The following is a 23,094-nucleotide window of genomic DNA, read 5'->3' as shown; positions in this document are numbered from 1 at the left end:
CATGTCTTGTCCCGATTCCCATGTATGCCTCGACGATCTGGTCCTCTGCTTCCCTCACTAACATCAAAAAATTCATGGGTATCGAATACTGGATTTTAAGGTGGTTGAACCGTGTTAATGGCCACCCTTTCACCATCTCGAGATCAGTCATGTATGCTAACCTTGGTTGCACCCCTTGGAATCAGTTGCTCATCACAGGAAATCTGCGTAATCTCTGCCAACTCCTCACCGATCGCTTTGACGCTCCAAATGTCCATAATCTTGTTTCAGGCCCTAGGCTTTCCCGCGTCCTTTGCAATAGTTCATGGATTCCCCTAAGAAGCTTAGTACAGAATTTAACTATGCTTAGAAGATGTTTTCCGTCTAACATCCTCGAAATGTACAACACCCGGAAGATTGATCCCCACAAGTTCTGTGATGAGAAAGCGTACAGATGTGAGAAGATACAGAACATGTACCACCACATACAACTGTAGAAGTTTCCTTATTATCTCCTTCAGGATGGAATCTCCCATGAACTCTACTTTACTGATGAATTAATTTGTTTTAAATCGATGTGTGTTTTGTATGTACAGATGTATTAGCTGTAAATGCATATATTAGGACGCGTATGTGTTTATATGTCTCTGTCTTTTGCTTGTGTCACTGTATATATTTGTATCTGCTTTATTTGCTCACTTTAGATGTACGATTTCTATGTTTGCTCTCTAACTTATAATGTATAAATGTATATAGGCACCCTCCTAGCTGAAGGCTGTTCAGGGGTGAATCATATGTAATAAAATGAATAAATAAATAAATAAATAAAATAAAAATCAGGGCTCGGAATACACCGTAATGGCGTTCTGATTCGTCATATTGCGTCGGTAATATCATATACATACTTGATTATTAAAAATAAAATAATTTATTAAACAGCGTTCTGTTTTGTAAAATTTTTCATTCCAACCTCTAAATCAAATAAATTAAATAAAGATCGAGACAAGAAGCCCAAAATTTTGAGAAACCAGACATTGACCAATACGACTGTTGTCCAATTTGTGTGTTGCCACAAAAGCTAATTAAAATTAGAATTTAGAGGAACGTTTCCAGGCTGCTTTCATGAACTAAATTAAAATCCAAGTTCTTCACATAATAAAAAAAAAATCAGAGAAAATATCCATATCAGTAGCTTCAAAGGATGCAAAACCTGCTGATTTATCACACACAGGAACATACTGTTTTAAAGTTTCTGGTCAGATTGATCACCAAACTTTATCTTCAACCATCTAATAATTTGTAGAATTGCACGTATTGATAGCCCTATGGTTGTTCAGACCACCTAACCACCAACTTTTATTCATATATCGGAAAGATTTTTAAATATCCAGCAACATCGATTATTGATCAATTAGGCGACGGCCTCCTAATTAATCGTAGGCAATCTGGTTTTCAGTGGAACAGCTTTTAATCAGCAAGCTAAATAAATTAAATATTTACACTCCGGAGAGTAGTGAAATTTGCAAATACACAAATACTTATATATTGGAAGCATTTGTTATTTGTTGGTAGACATTTTTTATATTCTTGAGCAGAATTTCTTAAGCGTTTTGCTATATCATGTCATACCATAACTTGAACGAATTTCAATCAAAGTTATTGCACGGAATACATTCTTTACAGAAAAATCATCCAGGAAATCGCATAACGAAAAAATTGTTCTGGCTGCAGATTTAACTAGTGTTCCGGCTTCCATTCTTAAAAAAATTGAAGGTTGGAATATAATATATAATAATTAAATTTTCTGTTTATACTCCGGGACGACCACACGGTCAGATGAATATATCAAAGGGGATCGTTTCCGACGTATGAGAAGCGGCGTACGTGGGTCCCTTCCATCCATCGTCCTGGTTCTTAATGAATCTTAATTCAAAAATCAAATGGTGTCGACCAACCGTCGCAGATTCGGGAATTATTCGATTAAAAAAAAAAATTTTTGCTGAACATCAAATATGTTTTGCTGGTCCATGGAAAGTTGTTAGACCCATTTCCGATTTCCATATACTCACTACAGAAATATTTCTATAAAGTTAGAACAGTTATGCTCCATTTCAGAATTGCAGAACTTGTTTAGATTATTTTTCTGGACCTTCGTACCAAATTTCAAGTCAACAGGTTCACCCAGACCTCGATTTGAGTGCGTCCGTCTGTTCTGGAGTTGCCACAAAGGTTAATTAAAATTGGAATTCAGAGGAACGTTTCCAGGCTGCTTTCATGAACTAAATTAAAATCCAAGTTCTTCACAACCTGGAGAAAGTTTATTTCTTATTATAACGTAGTTTAATGGCTACATTTTGTTTCTGTTACGTCAGAAAGACAAAATAGCGGAATAATTATGTTTTTCGAAAAATATTTATAAAAATTGAATTTTTCAAATGGACCAGAGATTTTACTTGTTACTTAAAGGACATAACATCTCATATCTCAACGGAAGACCACCTATATAATCCAGAAATGTTACAACTTAATGTTAAACTTGTGAACTTTTTTATAAACTCAATAAAACTAAAGTTATTAAACTACTCCTTGTCTCGACGTTTCCCTCTCCTTTAATAAACATGTTTCTATTACAATGGAAGTTTTCAAAAAAAAAAAAAAAAAAAACATATTGCAGACTGAAAACTGCGTGCATCCACGAATGGTATATAAAAAAGCCTCACGATTTAGAAAACGAGGAACTTTTATTTTCTTACTTCAGCCAAGAGATATCCACACTGGTGATACCACTGGCTAAAACACAACGCATGCTGTTTTATGGATCCCTTGCCTGGCCTTCCTCCTATGCTAAGAGGGAATCGAATAAGGGAATCAATGGCTGGACAATAAGCGGAGTCAGTCGTAGGTGTTACTTTACAGTTTGGTCATGTTTCTATGACAACAACTCACCCATCCAACTGTCTTCCCTCGCTCCACCAAGGAACAGCTAGTATAATGAAGGCCTAGTTCATGCACCTTCGGTTGCCGAGGCAACAGATCCGGGGTTTGGAAGCATCGCCTGTTGCCAACGCCATTAGCTGGCTGCAGCTCGCAAGACACACTCGCTTGTGAACGTTTCTGTCGTTGGAGGTAAAGTTGTTACTTGGCGCAGGAGAGTGCTGCGTGGGTGGGTGGCGGGACTGACCACTGTCGGTTTCTTCGCCATTACAGGCGGACACCTAACGATTGTGGCAGAGCGTGTTTGGTCGGTGAACGGTAAGCTCTCTGTGGTTGTTGTTGTGTTTGGACAGTGATGTCTGTTGATGTCAGTACAACAACCTGTCCCTGTGTCAAACAGTTGTAGTGTATAAGTTGAATATGCTTTCGTTACCATACAAGGGTAAACTGACAACTCGCTGTTTCACTGCTCGCATTGACAATTTACTTTTTCTGAACTAATACGCGAAGAACTTAAATGCACAGTTTGTTCTTCCACTTTTTTGTGTAACGTTTTTATTTTAGGCACACCAATATTGAATGCTTCTGAGGGACATGTTTCGCTTATTGTGTATTGGCCTTCTCTCTCTCTCTTATAAATATTTTTATAAAATATATTCCGCGGAATTACATTTGCAAACGAATTTTACCCACTCATACAAAGCATATTTACTCGCGTTACTCATATAAAATGAAATCTGTTGTAGCGAATTCGAGATTCTGCCAGGAAATATGTTAAGTATTGCAATGACTGCTATTTGACAGTTCATGCGGTAACATCCAGCGAGTCGGTTATGTGCTAAATATGGCCGACTACCAGGAAGGTGACTGCACTCATGCCGTCATATATAATTGGCATCAACACTACTCAGTGATATTTATTTACATTTGCAGACTGTACTCGACATTCCCACTCAGTCAATGTACTTTATTCTTTAAATATGTCTCGCCATATTTCAGGTGATAAATTATCACCTAAAATGTAAATTATCGTATCGCATCTCTTCTGTGCATATTTGAACAGATGAGTGCCTTAATTTATTAGTTATGAGCGTCCTCATAGTTCCAACATAAAATGACATATTCAGTGTTGAATTTAGAAGTTTTTACTATTTTTATTTATAATCGTAAATTAAAAGAAAAAATATAAAAATTGTATATTTAAAGTTGTAAATAAAAAAATATACATATTATTTAAGGTAGTGTGTGTACCCATTATAGTACTTTTAATTAAGAATTAATTATTATTGCTGGAACAAAAATAAATTATGAAGGTAATAATTAACAATCGATATTAGTTACCCCATTCGGAAACTGGATCAACATTTTATGATTTATTTGCATATTGTAACTGTGAGACTGTTATGCAAAGTACTGTACACATATAGACCATACGAATGTTCATGAAACGATAACCAGGGTCGAAATGAAGAGAGAAATATTTTTATTTGGATCTGTCAGCAGATGTAACGAGGGCCTTAGCAAATCGCCAGAGAAGCATACCCGTCCCCCTCCCTCTCTCCAAAAAGATTTTACTCCATCTTCTCAAACTAGTCCAAGTCTGATCACAGTGCCGTTCCGCGAAACTTTGGCCCATCCTATCAACATATTATATCTCTTGTGTAATAATAACTAAAAGTTTAAAAATAACTATTTTCAGTTAATAGCATTCCTTTATATTTATATATTCTCTTTCTATATATATATATATATATATATATATATATATATATATATATATATATATATATATATATATATATATATATATATATGGAAAGAGAAATCCAACAGTAAATTCTATCTCAATCGCAGATGTATGTTTTTGTAATCCAATTTCAACGATATTTTTCACTCATCTTTTTCTTAAAATAACGAAAATAATCTATGCCTTACACAATTTCTTCTATTTTTTAAATGAATACTAACCCAAAGTATTATTAATAAAATACTTAATTAATCAAATGCTTTCAGGTAACTGTATTTACTGAAATATCCGAGAGCATAAAATAATATATGATCGATCGTTGGTCATCTTATTTTACTCTTACGGCACTCTAGCTGATTTACATTTAATTTAAACATGTTTAGAAATTTATGCTACATGGGCATGAACTAACTAAACGACTTAACACTATAGAGAATTGTGCCATACTTTCCATATGATAGCCCAACAGCTTGACAAACTTCCAAGATTAATTTTTTTTTCTTTAACTCGTTTTATGTAACCTAAAGTATTCAATAACATCAGGTTTCCTAAATGTTTAATTAAAAACTAATCCAATTTCAGGCAACCTCACCATAAGGTTAGATTACCTAAAAGGATACTTGAAATATGATATTCAGCGGTTTTAAATTAAATTCTCCGATGTAAAGTTAATATAATATGAACGTTGCTACCTTTTAATTAATTAAGGTTAAATTATCTAAAATTGGTTTTTATAAAATAGCTTGGAAGTTTGCCATGTAAAGTTTGATTAGTGGTAGTTGTCAGCAATGACAGTTTGATTGATAACTGTTGTCAGTCGTGAACAGCATAAACCAATGCAAACTATGGGAAAGTTCCCCGTAGCGTTAAAAAAATCGTTAACTCTTTCCGCTTAACTGACTGCGCAATATATCACAGAATTAAGTATTTTCGAGCTAAGCAATATAGAAATCGAGATTGCTATATGATATTAGGAAATAAAATTTATCTTATTATTTTTTTTATCGTAACTCCAAATATGAAAAGTCAAAACCTATATTCCTATTGTATCGTGGACGATTCAGGATTGAGAAGACAATAGAAAAGTTAGTATTTGACTAGAATCTCTTTGCGTTGTGATGTTCACGAAATCTATACAAACGAAGATTATTCCAGATAACAGAAGTAGGAGGAATAATTCCTAAGTCTATCTAGAAATTGTATCGTTCAAACAGAATCGCTATTCTTCTATTCTGACTTCGTCCACCATAGAAAGTGGTTTCGTCACTTGTCGCTCGTTTGGAAAGATTTCGGTTCAAATCCCACACAGAGACTAGAATTCTTAAATACCTGTTCAGTCTGGGGATGTAGTTGGCCGATGTCAGGCGAAGGGGGCCCGTGTTTTACCCCACGAGTTAATCCGGCTTTTCCAGCCAGCAAATAGACCCACTGATGTACTTGTACAGTATTTGAAATAAAACCACATGAATTGGACTATCCTGTAAACTGTCGATGCATGGAAAATCTCGGAAAGCCAGAATAAAATGTCGATCAAAAAAGACCAACCAAAGTGTTGGTTGGTTTGTGTCTCAAGCGAGGGTTGCATGATATGTTCCTGGAAACGCAAGTCTTCAGCCCTCAAAACGGCTCGTTGAAATAATTTCATAAAATTTAATTCATAATAATATTTAAATATAAATACTGCTTATTTTACTTAAGCGCCAATGCGATTAAGAATGAAAATGTGCAGTTAATAAAAATTTGTTGCTTTTATATATATATGTAAATGCAAACTTTTAGAATAAAAAAAATATTTTAATATATATATATATATTTTTTTTTTATTCTAACAGTTTGCATTGACCTTAAATATTATTCACACACACACAACTCCCTTTGAAACTGGGAATTGTGTTCGTGAACTCAGGGCTTTGAAACTGGGAATTGTGTTCGTGAATAAAAGCGTCAAAAATCTTCCAAATAACCGAACGAACGGTTCTGACTAAAGCTGAGAAAAAAACATCCTGAAATATGTATATACGAAATGAAAATACCGGAATCATCTTGGGTTTCCAATGGCTTATTCCTGAGAATGCTAGCGGGTGCATTCCTCTCTCATAACCTTAGTTATGAGAGAGGAATGTACCCACTTTTACCGAACAATTCGAATAACAGTGCTCTTCCAAATATTCGAACATACCCTCCAATACTGAAAACAGATCCGACTAAACGTATTTAAAGTAGAAACTTTTATGAAAGTATCAAGGACCCACAGATATTAAGACCAGCAGTGTGAATCTTTGTTGCGTGCTACCGCAATCCGTCTAAACTTGCCAGTGATTTAAAAAAACAGGAGGTAAGTGAAGTTTACTGAGTAGAGTATATGGGCTACTAGAATAGCTCATGGGGGCTTTATTAATTATAAACAGCAATTTTGTCAGCAGAGATAAGACTGTAATTATGCCGTTTGTATAATACAATGGTAATACAATGAGTACTACACACAGATTTGGAAGCCTCATTTTAGGAAAGACGTGACAGATGCAGAGAAGAGCGAGAAAAACAAAAAGGTATAAAAAAGGACTTAAGTTTTGCAAATTGCAGCATCTGGAAACTAAGCAGTTACGAGGAGATCTGACTGAGGCGTTTAAGGGTTTGAGCAAGGACTGAGTAAGCTAAATGCTGATGGCATCTTTACTCTTGCTCAGATAGCACATAAGGGGGCATAAGTTTAAATTGAGGAATGATGGTTGCAAGACAGATGTGCGGAAATTTGCCTTCAGGCAGATGACAGTTTGAATAAATTTAGAGGAATTAGACAAATTATTAGATGGGCAGGACAAGTGATGTGAAAAGTGTTTATTTTTGGCTGATGCTATATAGTTTGCTTCCTTGCATCATTTGCCAATACTGATAATAATAAGGCAATGCAAAGTAACGAAACGATCCAGCAAGCCAGGAACACGAAGAGATGTATCAGCTATTCTAATTAAGATGACTGCGGTATACGAGCAGTCGTCTTTTCAATGTAAGGCCAAGTTTCAAGCATCAACAGGAATACCGTAAATACATTCATAGATCACTCTTAAAGGGCAAAAAACTATAAACGTAGTTTTTTGCCCTTTAAGAGTGATCTATGGTGTATTTTCACCTATATTATATAGATTATTTATACTCTTAAACCTATGATGCCTTGTTGCATTGAGTTTAACTTATATTTGCAGAGCTACCAAGACAAGCATAACACGAATGATAAAACTCGTTTAGAGAAGTGCATTTTCATCATCTTGGTGCTCTAGAACAGTGCGGAAAGTAATCTTGTGGGGTGACGAATCGTTTTCAGGTCAGAGGTCGAACGCAGGTTTGGGAAATTCCCAGAGAACGCTTACTTAAGAAATGTATCACGCTAAGAGTGAAGCTTAGAGACGTCCTGTCCTGGCGTTTGACTGCTCCTATCAGTTCGCGCAAGTGAGATTGGTCATATTTAGTACTACCTCTCCCACCTTCCCCATAAAAATTAACTGCAGTAACATTTTTGCACAGGGCACTATAACACTAAATTAAATAAACTGAATGAGCTAGCGAATTGTACAAAGCGAATAATAACATCGTTGAAAATAAGACTGTGAACACAAGAGAGTACGTGAAAAACATTCAACTATATACAAAATCTCGCATAAACTTAAAACCGGAAGGGTCAAAATGACAAAATCTCTCTAGCTTATTTTAATGTTTTTTTTTTTAACAATTGGGCTGGCTATGGAGATTTTCGTGAATTTCAGATGGCTTGCTTTCTGAATTCCAAGAATGCTAGTCTCTTCTGCATTAGTAAAATTCCCTGTTATTTCTATAGCTTTGGGTAAAGGAAAGTCATATGTCTAACACTCTGAACCATAAAACAAGGCTGGCAGGCATCTGATTTGAAGAGGACTTGCAAAGCTGCAACGGCTGTCACGGAGTTCCGGTTTTAATTCAGGGGAATACATTTGTGATAAGTTGGAATGTCGGATCGGGGTAAAGCGAACATGCCTCTTTCCAATTATGCAAATGATAACTGCTTTGAGCAGGACGAAAAGTATCAGCTAAAAGTGATCGAAAGTATTCCCAAAACGATCGGCCGTCATTAAAGCCAAAGGTGGGCTCACATATCAAATTTTTCATTAAATATCTTATTTACTGATAAGTATTAGTTTTGATACTTTTGAATCTAGTATGTTTCTTAGAGGGGCGATAATGGGAAGTATGCAAATAGAAAATATTAATTTTCTATTTGCATACAAAGAAAAAGAATATTTTCTATAACATGCAAATAGATTGACACCTTTTTATGTATTAGGAAACTTAAAAATGTCCTCCAATTAACTGGAAATACATTAGTTTTCAAGTAAAGATTAACTACCCATATATAGCATATGAGGCAGTTGATTAAAACATTCTTTTTAAAAATATCTCAGGCAATCTATTTGGACTTGGTGGAAAATTGCAATTTAAGTCGGAAATAGATCTTAATTCAGCCTAATTATGCTAAGAACAAAACCCAGACAGCTCAGGTCACTATCAGTATGCTGAATAAGTTTTTAAAAAAGAAACTGCTTCAGCCATCAAATGATAGGGTCACGAGCTTATCATCGGAAACAAGATAAAGGGAATTTTATTTGGATATTCCTTTTGCTTTAAAAATTATAAAAAAAGATTTGTGTTATTAACAATCGCAAGAGGCTGCTATCAGAATTTAGATAAATTTATATTGGATCTTCAGATTTAGACACTTTCAAGTCTAATACTTCATATGGTCACGTAATTAAAATTTTCGATAGATACTTTCCCTTTATTCAATATTCTTGAACCAATTAGCAAAGCAACTTGTGAGAAGTTTCCAGAAATATATTTGCATTAATTACTTAGATTTCAGCATGCAGACTACTTCAAGTAAAAGACTGACGAAGAAGAGGTAATAATCGATGGTATAAAACAATAGATCCAATAAGATAATAAATATATAATAGATAATAGATCCAATAAGATAAAAAAAATGCTACCATCCATTATAGCAATGAAGTTAATGAGCTACAAATGACAAAGGGATGGTATCATTAAACGTCAAAAGAGCGTTGATGTTACTAACTATTATGCAATATGAATTATTGCAGATTCTGGCAGAATCAATAATAATAAGCGAAAAAATAGTCTAGAGCTTGTATGCGGGTTTGAGGCAGGTTTGGCGAAGTCGGCGATTAAAATTATATGACACAAGTAAACGAATAACAACAAATTAATGTCTCCTGAAATTTTAGTCATCCACTGTGCGGTTCTCTGTTAAATACAGTATAGTGACATATATCTAACAAAAAATAATTCAGTCAGAAATTGCGTTAGATATCCAAGATCACATTCCAATTCCAATTCACTGTGCACAAGTGGCATCTATTTTTTTTTAAATTTTTATTATTATTATTATTATACATGTTGTCACTAAATTCCTTCACACATGATGGTCGAAATGGTTTAAAGCGAAGATCGGGTTTTAATAAAGGTAACATCTTGACAGATGTCAACTTTTGAACACTGTACGGCAGCATAGTGCGCATATAATCTATCTTTAGCCAATTTATTTTTATCTCACTCACACACTTCATACAGACAGGTGAAAGATCTAAATTTCATAATTAGAGGTTAATAACAGAATTTAAACTTGAAATATTGGGAACTTTACCATTATTCTAATTGTTTGTTTTTAGTATTAGTATTAAAATGGCATGATGATGAAAGGAAGCGAACTTCTGTTGCTTCCTTTCAATCATCTGCATCTGCCGAAGGAGAAAAGGGGGGAGGGGGAAACAACTATCTCATATTATTCCTAAAGTCAAACATTACCCATCTAATTCTTCCTTGAATTTTGCGATCCTTGCAGGCAAATTATTCGAATGTTCCGCAACGAGCTGCCTAAAAATAAAAAAAAAAAAACTCTATAATAATGTCTAGTCTAAAAAAGAGATTACAATTTAAGCCACTGTTACTTCGCGATTACCTTCACAAAGAGCACCACGTTCCAGAGCCTATACCGCTCCCTAAATGACATGCATTTCTCTCGGTGATCAGGATGTTTGAGTAAGAGAAGACACATCAGCTCATAACGGAGCTATTCCCCCTTCCCCACCCATCCGAATGGTCAATCAGAGACCCTAGTAACCCATTCACCCTCTAAAAAGCAGTTCGTGTAATTAGGTACAATAACTTGAAACCACAAGTAACAAAAACAAATAAATGAATAAACAAAAGAAAAGCGAAAAAACGAAATGAAAATAAAAACCAACTTCTTATAAAATATCATGTTACTGAAAAGATGTATCCATAATGCATCTATATCCCTATTTCTTTTTATTGTTTTATCTTTAAATTTTCTTCTATACGCAGCTTCTTTAAATTTTGTGTGGATAAAACTGGGTCTCTTTGACTGACCAAGCGGGTCAATCGCTCCCTCATGACCTCGTCTCCCTTCTCTTACAGTGGAAATCGCCGAAATGTCATCGGGATATGTCGAATGGCATCGTTAGGGCTCTGAAGTAGTCATCGGAATGGTCAAAAGAACTTTTATGAGTTTTGTAAGTTCACCAAGAACTTCAGGTAGATTATTTTCTGAGATAAATTTCAGCAAGTCAGTTAATTCTGGTGAGTATGGGCTTGGCACACCCAGGGTCCTGAGCTGGATATCATCATTCTTCTCTTTCTTGGTGATTCCCTTCTACTTCTCTCTCTCTCTCTCTCTCTCTCTCTCTCTCTCTGGGTAACTCGGAATTTTTTTTAGCTAGTGCAACATAAGCCTCGGGCTTCCTTGCACTATATGGTTAGTAATAACAATAATTTGCAATAATTGTATAGATCATGTCTGCTATAGAAAACTTGTAATTCCGTAAGAAGTTTTTCTCCTTCAATCATGGGATATGCCTCAGTAGTCTCCCGTACCTCTTCCATGGGCATTTTCGTACGAAAAATAACAAAGTCCTCCTTGTTAAACAATTTAGCAGCAATCAATTGCTTTGTAAAAGAATATCTCTCACCTATGTCAACATTTATATATAGTTGCATACTTCCTTCGTGAGTGTTTTAAAGGATTTTCACAGTACATTGAATTCCTGATTTTTAGAACGGCATTCTTAAAGTTTCCTATATATTCATGTATTTTAACTGCTTCAATTTCTCGAGATTGCATTTGATTATAAATAACTTCCACATGAGGCATTATCTGATGGAAAAGTTCTAACCAGAACTCGAATTTTTCATTACTCAAGATGTGCAAAATTCCAGTTGCTTCTGAAATCGTCTTATCTGCGTTTGCTGTCGCTTGTAGTTCCTCCATGCACTTTTTCAAGGATTCAAAATTTTCATAAACGCTGTTCACGGTGCGTATATTGAAGTTCCATCTTGTAGGGTAGGGGTCGGAAACCTTTTTGAGCGAAGAGCCATTTTTGATCTAATTAAAAAAAAAAAAAAAGAGAGAATCTGAAGCTGGGAGGAGGAGGGAGTTTAAGAAATGGAATAGAGTGGGAAGGGGTTTTATTAAAAAATATATATATTTTTTGAAATATTATTTATTAATAATATTTCTGATTAATGTTACTTTTGCTGCTGCACTTCTTGAGCGAATCTCTTAAACATCAGGGAAGTATGCCGCAATTTTCATCTTTAAGCATGCTCAAAGACTCGCATTGTTCAGACGGTTTCTTGATTTGTTTTTAATATAGTTCATGTTCGGAAATATTTTCCGGCAGAAATTCCGGAAATATGCCATCCCGGCATATTTGCAGCAAACAGTCAAGAATATCATTCTGAATAGCTTTTGAAATGCCGCATTACTTTCTAAATGGTTCTTTAAATTGGAATCTAATGTACAGGCGAAATGTATTAATCCTCTGAATACTCTGGATTTTTAAAATCGTCTTTTTCTTTTTCGTCATGTCCACGTAAAGGAATTTCAAACTGTCCACAAAATTTAACACAGTCTATTATTTTAGATAATACCTCACGATCCTTGGTAACTTTTCTGTTATGTTTACAGATCGAAAGTCTGTAGGCCTCACTAAGCTGTTCTTTAATATTTAAGCTTTGGTTCGAAGCATATTGAAATCACATTATCAATATGCTTCTTCGAACTCTCATGTTTTAAGAGTTTTTTTCTTCATTCTGTTTATGTTTGTAAAGCCACATTTTGTCTACGTTAAGTCACCTCCGAACAGTAAACGTGGAAAACAAAACAATGCATTTTTAACTTCGCGACCACAAAGGCAACTTTTCCTTTGGTACCATTGTTTTAAAACTGCGAATATATTTCTTATTACTTATTCCCCGCTGAGAAATTTGAATCTTTCGTGTGGGGCGGCCTTCTTTTTTAATCGCATTTTTTCTTGGAGAGATAATTGCGAAAAACTAAGTGGCTGAAATTTGAACTATGGACCCCAGTACTCCAGGCCCATTCGTCACTAAGTTGCTGAAGTTTATTCACTGTCACGCGATTTACTTCATGGGGAAGCATGGTGGCCATGATCGAATCAAATTTCACAAAATCGTGTGCAGTAGAAATAATGTTATGTTTTACTTACACATCACCTCATAATATAACTTCAACTTACCAAGTTCAAGCTCAATTCGCAATTAAGCTGTAATCACATAATTAGACTGTTGAACTTTGAGTATTAACTTAACACTGGCGACTCCGTAGCCAGGTGGGAAGGAGCAGCAGTGCATAGCACACGCTTCTTGATTAGACCGGGGTTCGAGCCCGTCACCACCAAATATGGAGGATGCGGAAAGGTCAGGGAATGACCACCGCATATCCCGGAGCAATATGGCCTTAGTTGCTAATGCTCCTAAAAACCAAACAACACAGACAACTTAACACTGATATTATTTAGTTACTTAATGGGAATTCGGGCGAATAACAAAGAGACACCGACATTGTGGCTACACACCCATCATTGTCAACGATAAAATCTGCACTGCGCGCTTTACAGTGACTTTGATTCGTTTCACCTATAAAAAATTTATATTGGCAAGTTGCCAAGGGCCTACGGTTAATTAAACTTCAAGGTTGGAAATGATTTCGTGTTTTTATTCGTTTATTATTGAAATGATTACTGGAAATAGATGCGCATACTATATGCGGGTTCTGTTAATAAAAATATTCATTGCGTTGTATTGTTCTTCACAAAATTTCATATAACTCCGTTCACTGTATATCTAGATTTAAATAGCTGGGGGTGCTGCAGTGCCTATGAACGAGCCGCCCCTGCACGAGAGTTGTTTTCATGGACACTTATACAAATAACAAGGAGTTGTTATTTGTATAAGTAATAAGAAGAAGTTTACCTTAAAAATGCAGTCATTTTGGCGTCTAGCGAAACATGAATCAGAACAAGGAGATGGAGAACTGAAATAAATGGACAGTTCTATCGAACACCTCAATGTTTAAGAATTCTATCACTGCTGATGTTCTCCGTGACAAGTGGCTTTGCCACTTGTCACGGAGAACTCGTTTGGACAGGTCTGGATTTGATTCCCGTCGAAGCCTGGAGTAATGTCAAAAGTCCTCTTCAATAGAGGCTGTAGTTGCTGATCTCAGGCGGAAAAAGTAAGATTTTACCCAATGAGTTCTGCCCCCCCCCCGGCAAATCGGTGAATTTGCAGAAGGAAAAACCGAAACATGCAATAGCATGCAAATCAGCAAGTGAACACACTTCTATAGATATATAGATATATATACGGATATAAGTTAAGCTTGCAAGTGGTTAACATAATAATAACAATAATTATTAATTGGTGTTGATAGCGACTGTCATTGGAAACTATCGTCAAGGTGTGTATGTGAAAAGATCTTTGGTATCTTTGCGGCAAGCATAATCACTGTCCTTCCTTTTTCGACGTAGTGTCAAAGGGCTTGGATTCGAATTATGCCTGAATGGGACGCGCTTTTAATGGTTTTTTTTTTTTTTTTTTTTTTTTCCTTGGCTGATTTCGAAGTCTCAATTGCGTACATAGCTAAAAGCAAACGCAGTTTGCTTAAAAATATATAAATCGCACTAGGTGATGTGCAAGGCACTATGAGTTGCCTCAATTTTGCACTTTCAACTAATCAGCACTGCTCCCTAAGAGAAGGGTATACGCGTCATTACCCAGACGTCCGTCTCATATTGGTGGATAAGTAGGTGCAATTAAATATACATTTATCAAAATCAGTATTAAAGGTTTTTTACTTCTGATTTCATACGCGTACGACTGAAAAAGCATGGCTTTCTGGCTGAGCGTATTTGACGCCCTGTCAATTACCAATGGAATTTATTTCCTCCTTTTCGAGCAAGCAGGGTTGACAGGTTAGTTTCCCAAATGTTTCATCCACAAACAAAAAAAAAAAAAAGCCACATTCAATTTAACACGTAATACGCCTCATGGCCTAACTGTCTTTGGCACTAATTTACACAAACCAACGCAACTCTCACTATTAAAAATAATAAAATAAAGTGTGGGCAATTTGGTTAATCAAAGTAGATTTTCCAAACCTCATGTGACAGAGTTGGTTTAAGCACCTCGACCTCCTCAAAGTCTTCAAGGACATTTTCTACTGAATTCTGAGCTGGTATCAGGCCAAGGTCCTCCTCACAAATAGAAAAACACCCATCGTACTCTTTCCTCCGCAAACTTGCGATGTTAATATTCGAGAAAGATATCCAGCAATAAAACGTAACTCCAGTCATCGCCGGCTGACAATAAGCAAGTCTGAGAATTATTTCCGTAAAGAGGAATACTGTACGAAGAAAATTGATTTCTATTTTTGCCTTTTCTTTTTTTCTAGTGTTAGATTATCACTACTGTAGAAAAATGATGTTTGAATATTATAATTTTCTCGCTTACTTTTGACTATTTTTTGATGTAATTAAGCTGTTTATTTGTTCTTTTGACTTTCAACCAAATTCCGGTTTTTTTTTGTCGTCACTTAATTGATTTTATTGGCTTCAACCTCACTTCCATTTTACCTATAAACCTTCGATTTCTCCGTTAGACGCTGCAAGAATCATAGTTCATAAGAGAAGTCTTATCCTGTTCACTGACTTGTATTTGTAGAAAAATAGAAGAGACACACGAGTAAATGTCAGCAGATGTCTTCGCCAGTTAGCAGACTAGACATGGCTGGTCTACAAGCTAGTTGTCGACAAAGTTATCATTAAGGGTGAAAGATGTTGTCGTTGACCAGTCTGTGCCTTTTTGATTACCATGTTTAAGTAGTCTCGTCTGGGTCTAACTGAAAGATTCCACATGTGTATCGCTTCGAACAATTTTTTTTTTAACTTTCTCTCCAGACTCTTTTTGAATGGGGCAATATAACGATGATGATATGTGATTGACAGTAATTGAATTAATATAATAAAAACACAGTAATTGTTCTAATTTACTCAGGTTCTTGGGGGGGGGGGGAGCAATCATCCCTATCGTTCCCGTAAATTGTTTTTTTTTACTGGATCCGCCATTCTCGCTACGTTCAAAGACAAGAATCTGAAAGATTCAAAATAGATATTTTGACTGAAAGCGAATCATGGTATGACAAACTTAATTAATACGATGCGACGTGAACTTACTCTTAATTGCTAAGGTGGCTGGTCTGCTTTAAAGATTTGGATAGACCTTGGCGTTATGTTTTTGGGACCTTCATAACTTAAGGATTCGTTGTTATTATTTGGTTTTTAGGAGCATTAGCAACTAAGGCCATATTGCTCCGGGGATATGCGGTGGTCATTCCCTGACCTTTCCGCATCCTCCGTATTTGGTGGTCACGGGCTCGAACCTCGTCTAATCAAGAAGCGTGTGCTACGCACTGCCGCTCCTGCCCACCTGGCTACGGAGGCGCCCTTAAGGATTCCACATTAGATCAACCACTACTGGACTCGACCAATTTCAACCGTTAAATTGTTTTTTACAGCTGTTGTCTTTCGCATCGGAGACGGTCACAAAAACTTCAAATTCGTTAAGGACAAGAAAGGGTATAAAAAGTGTTTTTTGGACTTTACTGTTTTTGTCTTCTTTTATTTGTATTTTCGTGTGCTACTTTAATTCGCATTTTGTTTATTAAAATACACGCAAAAGCCTTAAAATTTCAATGTCAGCAAAATGCTGTTTACCCACTTTTCTTTCGTCCTGCTTGTAGTTTTAATTCGTATTTTACCTTTTTCGTGCCTATTATTATTTATTTATATTTTCGTCTTTCCTTATTTATTTATTGCTGTTGTTGTTGTAGGGTTTTAGGCGTATCAGCAACTTAGGCCATATTGCGCCATATATAATACATGTATGCTTGTAAATTATGCGTGTCCTTTGGTTGACTTGCTGTTTTGCTGGGCGAAAAACTCGAGTTACTGGGAGGGGGGGGGGGGAAGAAAAACATGCTACCCTCTACTGAGACCGACTAACTCAGCCAAGTTGTAAAAAAGGCCCATAAAAATTCCTTACGTCACTGACGAGATTCGAACTCATTTCCACCCAATGTGGGGAGAACGGTAAGGAAAAATACCAAAATATATGTGGCTAAAGTGTAAAGTGTATTCCTATCTAGCGGCACCGGAGGTTTTCCCCAACTCCGCGTTGCTTTCATTGTTGGCGTAACAGTTCACTGCAAGGGCCAGAGATTTAAAAGTGTATGGATTTTGTAAGTGTAGTGTTGTGTATCGTTGTTCTTCTGGCCATTTAGCCACTAGACCCCTGCTAAGGACCAACGTTGTCCGCACTTAGCCTCGTATTTTACGAGCAGTTGATATTTTACTCTGGCAGGCTCTGCTACCTAGTTTCCTGAGATTTCAGTGGCTAGGGGCTTAAAAAAAAAAAAAAAAAAAACATGTTTTAATTTTTGACCTTGTGTGGGACATGCGCTGGTGTATAGACAGTAGGGGAGGGAGACTGAAGACTGGGGGGAAAAGTCAGAAGTATGGAGACAATAGAATAGATGGCCCCAAAAGCAGTGGGGCAGGCCCATGCCCTACCAGGAGTACAGAAGCGGGGAGTGGCAGGGGAGGGAGGGAACAGGAAAACGTCTCCCCCCCTGCCAGGGGATTGGGAATTAAAGGTGAATAAGACTAGGGAGTCCTATTCAGACCGCCATATGGCGTACCGCAGGTAGCTCCTGCATTTATGTCCAGTCCGGGTTTTTTATCACTTGGTTTGTTTGCATGCACTGATCTTCGTCGCTTAGTTCCTGTGGCTGTGTCTAACCAGGTTCCTTGTCACTTTGCTATTTTCTTTGATCTTTGTAGACCCTTTAATCCGTTTGTGGCCTCACTTCGGTCGGGGTTGTCTTCTTCCATGCTCATTTTGATTTCCTCTTGCTCTATGCAGTCTTGTGGGGTGGTCGATTTTCTTCGAGTGTGTAATTTCCTTTTATTCATTGTGGATGGCAAATTCGTTCTTCTTCGGTCGAAGACTTCTCGTGCAAACCGGCTGAAAGCCGCATAGTCGTTTCAATATGTGGTTATTGTTAAATTTGACATGAACCTTTATACCCTGCTAACCTGCTTTATACCCTGTTAAACAGGCTAACCAAGGTAAGCCTGGTTAGCAGGGTATAAAGACGCCGAAATTCAAAATTTTTATTATCATAATACAGTATTTAATAAAAGTATCTCAAGGGCGCCAAATACATTTCTGCTTGGGGGGCGCCAAAAACCCTAGGGCCACGTCAATTACATGCCTTTTCGAAGCAGCAAAATTTTTTTTATTAATATAAAGAAACTGTATTAATTAAATTTAAAAAAAATGATTTACAGTTGGTTTTTATCGATTGCGTTTTTTAGACAATCGAGGACGGAAAACAACTTTCTTATTGACAATAAAGCAACTGATTAGACATAATTTAAAGTTAGAAACAGTAAAATCGAAAGAGTAATACTGGGCCGGTTTTAACAAATTAAAAAATTTCAGTCAAAAATATAAACAGTTGAAGAGACCACTTCATGTTAAAGAAAAATAGTTCCCTTTAACCTCATAAGTGACATAGTCCCTGGTATTTTAATGACATCAGAATTACTGACCAAAATTTCGTTAATTTCTACAATATAATTAATAAAATTAATTACAGATTGAAGATTTATTTTTTAGTTGAATTTGGAATCGATTTGATTTTCCAGGTTTGTCGCCAACTGTTTGGTTGCTATGAATAACATTTGTTAGTAGTAATGAAATGCCTTTAAATGGTGTTGCACTATAGTGCAGAGCAGTGATTGCTAACCTTTTTGAGCATAAGGGCCACTTTTTAACGTAAAAAAAAAATTCGCGGACCCCCCCCCTTCCATACATGATAGCAGGTGTACTTTTAGTGTCCATTGACTGAGAAATACATAATGACAAAATTATTTTGCACAATTATAAAATGAATTTGTATTTTATTAATTCACGCTGCATATTTTTTCAGAGCTAAATAAAGAGCTTTGTGCATATATGGATTTGCAGATCCACTACAACAACTCCGCAGACTCCCGGTGATCAGGAGCGCATGGTTGGCAACAGCTGGATATACAGCGTGTTTTCAAACTGGGTTCTGCAAGATTTTTTTTTTTTTTATTTATATATATATATATATATATATATATATATATATATATATATATATCAGATATTGGTGATTTCATGATATTTGCTAATTTTTTTTTTTCGAAAAAGGGAAAATTAACACACAAAAGAAAAAAACACCTCTGGGATAAAAGATTTTGGGATATATTGGCAATATTTCAATACGAATTAAAAAATATCCAAGATCCAGAACTATCTGGAGCAGCGTTTTCAAAATGCGTTTTGCTGAACTTTTGGATTCTGCATGTTGAGTTCTAAATGTTGCGTTATTATTTTTTTTTTATCACTGATGTTTTGTTTTTATTTCATTTGTACACTTGTATTTACTGTTTTTAATTTATTGTTCATATTGTAGTAGAAGCCGAAGGCTGTTCATGTGTGGAACCAATACTTGCTCCAAGTTGATAATAAATAAATAAAAATAAATTCCTATTCAAATTATATAGTATTTGTCGCAGATTTTTTGCTACTCAATTTTTTTTTAGAGTTTCGTAAATAAAAGTAGTTTATGGAATTTTATTTATTTTTATAAACATTTAAGCAAAAACTATATAAAATTTCTAAATAAATATAAATTATATAAATAAATATATTTTTCATAAATTTAAAAAATAAAATATATTAGTGAGGCATTTATATTAATTATAATAATTCATTTATATTAAATTAATTATATTATAATTTAAAACAATAATTCATTTTATAATAAAATATTCATTTACATTTCGGTAAAAATTTGGGAACCTCCCAAAGCTAACTCTACACCTGTATCCCCAAAACACCCTTGCATGGCCCTGGCTGGGACAATTTTTATTGCGATCTGCCATTTTGAAACAATATTAGAATAGACTCCATTATCCAAGATGGTGAAAGAAGTAGAAAGAACACTCTTAGGATTCTGCATATAACTTCATATTATATACACTCCAGTCTATTACCACAGTAAAAATATGGATGCTTTCTTACAAAAACACTTCATTATGTCTATCCTTTAGATAACTCACAGACAGGCAACTTTAAATGCTTCTGTATCTGAATTTTGACAATTCTATTCCGATTTGTTGATGTTTTGTTTACAAAGTATTCATTGAGAATCAGTTTTTAAGGATGTGTATTATTTTTTAAGCTTCCTGCACGATGGAATAGTCAAGAGCTTAATAAGAAATAACTTCGTTCCATAAGAACAGTTATTTTTAATTAAGTTTTACGGAACATGTAATTAAAGCGTGGGTGGTTTCAATCTAACCATGTACATTATGACAGGTTAGCTGTACCGCAAGAGCAGAGAAACTTTCTGGTGGCAACTGATGCACACTTTGATCAGCGACCATTACGTACTTCTCACAACGACCTTTCTAAATTAGTAATTAACAGGGAAATTAAATGCAGTTCCGAGTAGTGTTATCTGCCGACCATATTTCTAGTAATCGTCTACATCTATTCACAAAAAACGTTTCCATTTTTAAAAAGTCTTTTAAAATCATAATTAAAATATGTCCTAAAATAAGTTATGCTATGAAAAATATTTAATTTCCCATTTCCGATTCTTGTATTTGAATTGTTATTTATATATGAAGTATATCTTGCAACACGAAGTTTGTGCATTTTTGTAAATACAAAATGCACAGAGTAATTCATGCTTCACTTTAAGGGAGAAAAATTAACCGAGGGCATCACCCGCGGCAAATGTTAGAATGTCTTTTTAAATGCCACTACCCATTTTCTGTAATCACGGTACCCCTCTCTGCAATATTACAAAAAATGTTAAAATACTTTCTTTTGGCAAAATTAGTTTTTCATCCAAATTACTGTGCCAATGCCTTCGGCACACCTAAAATAGCCGTTTAATTACGTCCCAACTAGGTTTAAAATGAAGTCACCCAAAGAGGAGAAAAAGAAAAACACTAATAGCAATATTGTCCTACCATCGAACCTCTGCTTCTCATAAAGAAGATTTGTGAACAACTCTTAAGGTAACGCTTAGTTCCTCAGGGGATTAAATAATCACTGGCGCATGCGAATAAAGAAAGAAAAAGGGGCTAGAGCGAACGACGTGTTCAGTTGTTTTGTGTTCCAGTAACAAAAATAACCATCGAGTAATGTGGTAATTTAAAAACATGAGTCTACGCACGTCTACAACAGAATGCTATTATGCAGCACTTTGGACTATTTTAACCTGCAATTCTGAAAACGTCCGTTGCAACACTCGCAGTCCCTTTCATAAGATGTTTTCCATATTCACAAAGTGAGGCAATTACTTATAGACTATTACTGAGCCGCATTAAGAACTCAATTATCTGCTGCAGAGAAACCATTTTCGCGAATTAATAACAACTCCTGCTTTTTTTTTTTTTTTTTTGCTTTTTTTAGCGAGGTTGAAACTCCAGTGCGCTACTAGTATATTAATCTTTTATTTTGATAATTATAAAATGGGCGAAGACCTCGGTGCTAAGTCGCTTAGCGTTCGTTAGGAAAGGTCCGGATTCCAGTTCCATCATAGATACAAGGTTGTTACAGTAGGGCTGTAGGAGCATCAACGACTAAGGCCATATTGCTCCGTGTATACAGTCTGTAAATTGCGTGCGTTCTGTGATTCATTTTCTGTTTGCTGTGCTGGACGAAAAACCAGAGTTTCCGGGAAAAAAAACCATGCTCCTCTCGCATTCATGTTGTGAAAAAGGCCGTAAAAATTCCTCACGTCATCGATGGGACTCAAACTCAGGTCTTTTCCACCCGATGTGAGGAGGACGGCAATTCTACAAACTGTGACACACACCAGGGCATAGATGTAAGAAATTTCAGTAACCTGGAACTCAAATGACAAACAAGCCGTTCTCAAACGAAGATTACAGGGATTTTTTTTTTTTTTTTTGCATCGTCAAGGGGGCGAAGATAGCACTAATGTACAATTTAGCTTATATATATATATATATATATATATATATATATATATATATATAGTGACAGTGGCAGCATATATATATCTGATAATTAAAATAAATATGATATTTAAAATAAAAACATCAGCCAGTAGTACGGCAATAATGCAGAGCGAAACGAAACGTAAAATAATATAAAATAAACAAACAGGGAAGGGAAAGTAGCGGTAGTAGGACAAAAGGTAGTCGATAATCCCCTGTATAATTTAGTCAATTAAGTCATTAAACCCAATTATTAAAACATGATTAAATTTAAAATAATGCCAATTATACATAATTTAGCGGAACCCCCTCGAAGGTACCATTTCCAAAAGACGTGAAATATCACCAAAAAAGGGTTAAAGAAACTACCAAAAAACTAAAATATCAAAATAATAGACTGACCATCATGCCCCATATCGACAGAGGACCACGAGGCCAATAATGGTCATGGAATCGCTGCATTTCAATCGTCACACAAATTTCCGCCTTTGCGATGATTTGTGTGACGATTGAAATGCAGCGATTCCATGACCATTATTGGCCTCGTGGTCCTCTGTCGATATGGGGCATGATGGTCAGTCTATTATTTTGATATTTTAGTTTTTTGGTAGTTTCTTTAACCCTTTTTTGGTGATATTTCACGTCTTTTGGAAATGGTACCTTCGAGGGGGTTCCGCTAAATTATGTATAATTGGCATTATTTTAAATTTAATCATGTTTTAATAATTGGGTTTAATGACTTAATTGACTAAATTATACAGGGGATTATCGACTACCTTTTGTCCTACTACCGCTACTTTCCCTTCCCTGTTTGATTATTTTACGTTTCGTTTCGCTCTGCATTATTGCCGTACTACTGGCTGATGTTTTTATTTTAAATATCATATTTATTTTAATTATCAGATATAATTAGGCATCATGTGGAGGATGTGC

At 35.6% G+C, this 23,094-nt stretch overlaps 1 protein-coding gene across 1 annotated transcript in view; it reads left to right on the top strand.

Moving 5' to 3' along the window:
* The first annotated feature begins 3,150 nt into the window (after positions 1-3,150).
* Positions 3,151-23,094, top strand: part of LOC150080576 (adenosine receptor A2b-like) — a 72,070-nt gene continuing 52,126 nt past the window's right edge. The window contains exon 1 of the mRNA XM_090381385.1: positions 3,151-3,231. The gene's annotated coding sequence lies outside the window, so the exon portion shown is untranslated. The remainder of the gene's footprint in view (positions 3,232-23,094) is intronic.

The sequence above is a fragment of the Mastigoproctus giganteus genome, chromosome 9 (genome assembly GCF_048544385.1).
Source record: "Mastigoproctus giganteus isolate SK-2022 chromosome 9, ASM4854438v1, whole genome shotgun sequence".
NCBI classification, from domain to species: Eukaryota; Metazoa; Arthropoda; class Arachnida; order Uropygi; family Thelyphonidae; genus Mastigoproctus; species Mastigoproctus giganteus.
The sequence above is the reverse complement of the archived record's forward strand: the minus strand, read 5'-3'. Positions and strand labels throughout refer to the sequence as shown.